This window comes from Durio zibethinus, chromosome 23, assembly GCF_047325235.1.
Source record: "Durio zibethinus cultivar Kanyao isolate XHJ-2024 chromosome 23, ASM4732523v1, whole genome shotgun sequence".
Taxonomy (NCBI): Eukaryota; Viridiplantae; Streptophyta; class Magnoliopsida; order Malvales; family Malvaceae; genus Durio; species Durio zibethinus.
In genome coordinates this window covers 19,978,748-19,984,336 of record NC_143184.1, presented here as the reverse complement: position 1 = coordinate 19,984,336, position 5,589 = coordinate 19,978,748, and positions in this window count along the sequence as shown.

The following is a 5,589-nucleotide window of genomic DNA, read 5'->3' as shown; positions in this document are numbered from 1 at the left end:
GGTCGAGGCATGTGCCTGCACCAAGGGCCAACGCGAGCCGATGGTGGTCGAGGCAACCGCCCGTACCAGCTCGAGGCATGTGCCCACACCAAGGCCTGGCATGTGCTGACAGTGTTCGATGTAGGGGCCATCTTCTATCGATGGTGGTCGAGGTAAGAGCCTGCACTAAGGGCCAGCGTGTACCGATGGTGCTCGAGGCAACCGCCCGCACCAGGGCCCAGCGTGTGCCGATGGTGCTCGAGGCAACCGCCCGCACCAAGGCCCAACGTGTGCCGATGGTGGTTGAGGCAACCGCTTGCACCAGGGCCTAGCATGTGCCGATTGTGGTCGAGGCAAGAGCCCGCAACAAGGGCCGGCTTGAGCCGATGGTGGTCGAGGCAACACACTGGGGTCGAAACAACCACTCGCACCAGGGCCCAGCGTGTGCCGATGGTGGTCGAGGTAACACGCTGGGGTTGAGGCAACCGCCCGCACCATGGCCCAGTGTATGCTGATGGTGGTCGAGGTAACCGCTCGCACCAGGGCCCAGCGTGTGTCGATGGTGCTCGAGGCAAGCGCCCGCACCAGGGCCCAGCGTGTGCCGATGGTGCTGGGGGTAACTGCCTGCACCAGGGCCCAACGTGTGCCAATGGTGATCGCTGCAAGCGCCCACACTAGGGCCCAGCATGTGTCGATGGTGGTAGAGGTAAGTGCCTGTACCAGGGCCCAACGTGTGTCGATGGTGATCGAGGCTAGCCCCGCACCAGGGCCCAGCGTGTGTCGATAGTGATCTAGGCAAGCGCCTGCACCAGGGCCTAACGAGTGCCGATGGTGATCGAGGCAACCGCCCACACCAGGGCCCAACGTGTGCCGATGGTTATCAGGGTAACCGCTCGCACCAAGGCCTAGTGTTTGCCGATAGTGGTCGAGGCAACCGCCTGTGGCAAGGCTCAGCATGTGCTGATGGTGATCGAGGCAACAACCCTCACCAAGGCCCAGCTTGTGTCGATGGCGGTCGAGGCAAATGCCCGTACCGAAGGGCAGCCTGTGCCGATGATGGTCGATGCATGTGCCATCTCCATGCATCATCATGTGCCATTGATGGTCGAGGCCTTGGCCGAAGTTCAATTTTGAGTCACGGTGCACATGCTAGGCTCGGACATGTGCTGGTGCCGCATTTTTTTCACCCAGGACAGCATCGTCGGAGCACCACCGGAGAACCTGACTGGCGACATTGGGGTTCCGACGATTGGGGGGGCCGGGGGGGGTGTGCGCACATGATGTGCAATGGGTACTGGTACTTGGCCCTTGTATTGGCCCCCTATCCCTCATCAAACCTCTGAAAACTCACACCCCCTTAAAGAGCATTTGAGATTTTACAGGTTTGCTACCAGTAGCCATTCAAGTGTCTAAAATGGGGACACTTTTTTCAAATGGTCACGAAATCTTCTCCACTTCGAGTTTTTAGCTGAATTTTTTATGCGTGCCAAAAAAAATAGGAGGATCACGTCTACAAAATTTGGGGCCAAAACTCCTACTAAAAAAATTTTAAAAAATCCCGAAACGTAAAAAGTTTCAAAAATCGTGAAAAATAGAAAACGAGTTATCTTGCCACGAAACTTCACATGAAGGCTTAGGGGACCTTTGTATGAATTTACAAGCCATAAAAATGGCATTGGCATAGTAGAAATATGAAGATGTGCCTAAACCCACCTACTACCTGATCGATCCACGGCTTATGCATCCTGCCTCTCTGGCCGACGTAGTGCCCGTCTGTTCGTTTTGTGGGTTGACTTAGGCATACGGAGTTCATTCCCAGTCTAAGATTGGACTGGATAGAGGGTTGCGGTAGCAGGACCTGCAGCGGGATCGACAGCACACAGAGGGGGACCGGGTCGTACCGGGGGCTTGTGCCGATGGTGATGGAGGCAACCGCCTGCACCAGGGCCCAGTGTGTGCCGATGATGGTCACAGCAACCACCCGCACCAGGGCCCAATGTGTGCCGATGGTGATCGAGGCAACCGCCCACACCAGGGCCCAGCGTGTAGCGATGGTGGTCGAGGCAAGAGCCCGCACCAAGGGCCCGCTTATGCCGATGGTGGTCGAGGCAACCACCCGCACCAGGGCTCAGCGTGTGCCGATGGTGTTCAGGGTAACTGCCCGCACCAAGGCCCAGCTTGTGCTGATGGTGTTCGGGGTAACCACCCGCTCTAGGGCCCAGCGTGTGCCGATGGTGGTCGAGGTAAGGGCCCGCACCAAAGGTCAGCTTGTGCCGATGGTGCTTGAGGTAACCGCCCGCTCTAGGCCCCAGTGTGTGCTGATAGTGGTCGAGGCGACCGGCCGCACCAGGGCCCAACGTCTGTCGATGGTGATCGAGGCAAGAGCACGCACCAAGGGTCGGCTTGTGCCGATAGTGATCGAGGCAATCGCCTGCACCAGGGCCAAGCGTGTGCCGATGGTGTTCGGGGTAACCGCCTCCACCAGGGTCCAGCGTGTGCCGATGGTGCTTGAGGTAACCGCCCGCACCAGGGCCCAGCGTGTGCCGATGGTGGTCGAGGCAACTGCCCGCACCAGGGCCCAACGTGTGTCAATGGTGCTCGAGGCAAGCGCCCACACCAGGGCCCAGCGTGTGCCGATGGTGCTGGGGGTAACTGCCTACACCAGGGCCCAGCGTGTGCCGATGGTGATCGCGGCAAGCGCCTGCACCAGGGCCCAGCATGTGCCAATAGTGGTAGAGGTAAGCACTCGTACCAGGGCCCAACGTGTGCCGATGGTGATCGAGGCTAGCACCCGCACCAGGGCCCAGCGTGTGTCGATGGTGGTCGAGGCAACCACCTACACCAAGGCCCAACGTGTGCCGATGGTGGTCGAGGCAAGCGCCCGCACCAGGGCCCAGCGTGTGCCGATGCTGCTGGGGGCAACCACCCACACCAGAACCCAACGTGTGCCGATGGTGGTCAAGGCAAGCACCCGTACCAGAGCCCAGCGTGTGTCGATGGTGATCGAGGCAACCGCCCACACCAGGGCCCAACGTGTGTCGAAGTTTATCGGGGCAACCGCTCGCACCAGGGCCTAGTGTTTGCCAATGGTGGTCGAGGCAACCGCCCGCACCAAGGCTCAGCATGTGCCGATGGTGATCAAGGCAACAACCCGCACCAGGGCCCAGTGTCATGAGCCACCCTTGTAAAGGGCCATGATCGGGACTTAGGTTGCCATGAGCCACCCATGTATAGGGCCATGGTCGGGTAGATCCCTTGTGCTAGGAAAAGTGTCCCCATTTCAAACATTGTAACGGTTACCGGTAGCATAGCTCTAAAAGTTCTAAGGCTCTTTAGGGGGGTGAGCCGACAGCGTAGTGTTAGGCTGTCTCACCAGGTGCTATGCGAGCTTAGACCACCCACCAAGGGCAGCCCCCTGGCCCTGGTGATGGTGGGAGGTCCCGATGTATGATTCTCGTTTATAATATAATTCACCTCGATTGAATGCCCGATTATTGCCTCGATGTGTTTCTTTCTTTCTCGATGTGAATGTGCCTTGTTGCGTGTATGCTTGAGATTGACCTCGATATATTGTGCCTTGTTGTGAATGCTTGAGACTAACCATGGTTTATGGTTATTTGTTCAGATCTCGATCTATTGAAGGCTGACTTGGGTGGAAGCGTCCATTCAAGTGCCACACGGGCTAGTGCTTGTTGAGAGAAAGCTTAGTCCATGACACGTGGTATCAGAGCACGGTTGAAAAGTGCTAGAGAAATGGATGAGATGGCCACAAGTGGTGGACCAGATCATCAGTAGAGAATTGAGGAACTAGAGGCCGCGGTGGCCGCAATGAAAACTCATATGGTGACAAAAGACCGAGTGAGAGAGATCGAGACAACCCAGCGGGAGTTGTCCGATACTCTCCACAATGTAAGCGAAGAGGCTAGAGATGCCTTGAACATTCTCCAAAAGGAGTTTGAGGAGCTCAGGGCCCAGGTGAGCATCCTACAAATGGCTATGGCCAGATCGGGTTCGAGCTCGATGGACAGGGGACAAAGGCCCAAGGTGCCAGAGCCTCGATACTATAAGGGGGCAAGGGATGCTAAGGAACTTGAGAATTTCTTGTTTGACATGGAACAATACTTCCGAGCGGTACACACAAGTTCAGAGGAAGACAAGGTGATAATGGCATCGATGTACCTCGCAGGGGATGCCAAGTTGTGGTGGCGCTCCAAGTTTGTCGATGACGAGTGCCTGATTAAGACTTGGATAGATCTGAAGCGAGAACTGAAAAACCAATTTTTTTCGGAGAATGTGGAGTATATGGCTCGAAAAAGACTTCGAGAGTTGGTGCAAACTGGAACGGTGCGAGAGTTCGTAAGGAACTTTTCCACCCTGATGCTAGATATTCGGGACATGTCTGAAAAGAACAAGATGTTCTATTTTCTTGAGGGCCTCAAGCTGTGGGCGAGGACAGAGCTACAAAGGCAGAAAGTGCAAGATGTGGCCACAGCCATGGCTGTAGTGGAACGTCTTCATGATTACAATGATGGCTCCTTAAAATGAAAAAATCCTCCATCAACTGGCAGTAGCTTCAACCTTGGGAGTGGGGGAAAGATGACTAGGTTGGATCGACCCTTTAGTGGGGGATCAGACAGGAGGTCCTTTGGGCGAGATAGCACCCAGCCCAAGACAAACAACACAGGGATTTTCAGGCCCAGACAACCACTAGCTTGCTTTCTGTGCAAGGGGCCGCATCGAGTGGCTGAATGCCCACATCGAGGAGCCCTTAATGCCTTAAGGACCTCATCCTAAGAGTTCGCAAAAGCACCAGAGAGCGTTGAAGAAGCTGAAGAGGAGCCAGCCATGATGGGCTCAATAAGGTTCTTCAGTGCCCTCCGCACCCAATTGAACACTATAAAGAAAAAGCAAAGTAGAGGCTTGATGTACGTGAACTTGACGATCAATGGGAAAGCTACCAAGGCCATGGTGGATACGGGTACAACTGACACTTTCATCACACCAGAAGAAGCAAAAAGGTGTGGTCTTCAGATTAGTAAAGACTGTGGGCGAATGAAGGCGGTCAATTCGCCAACCTTTGCGATCAGTGGAAGCTCGAAAAGTGTGACAACCCGATTAGGGCCATGGGAAGGGAAGGTAGACTTCACAGTCTCCCCTATGGATGACTTTGATGTCATTCTTGGATTGGACTTCATGACGTTGGCTCAGGCGATCCCTATCCCCGCTGCTAGCTGCTTGTTGTTCTTAGGAGAACACCCATGTGTGGTGCCAGCCAATATCTTGCCAAAGAGTGGGAAGAAAATGATTTCGGCTTTGCAATTCAAGAAAGGGGTAAAGGGAGGGGAACCCTCGTTTGTGGCCATGCCGATCTACAAAGAAGGGTCGGAAGTAAAACCAATATCCGATGGCGTAAAGAAAGTGTTGGAAGAATTCAGAGGGGTGATGCCAGAGATATTGCCTAAGGTTCTACCCTCTCGACGAGCAGTGGACCATGAAATTGAGCTCTTCCCAGGAGCAAAACCCCCTACTAGAGCTCCCTATCGCATGGCCCCGCCAGAGTTGGCCGAGCTGAGAAAACACTTAGATGAGCTCCTACAAGCCGGGTTCATC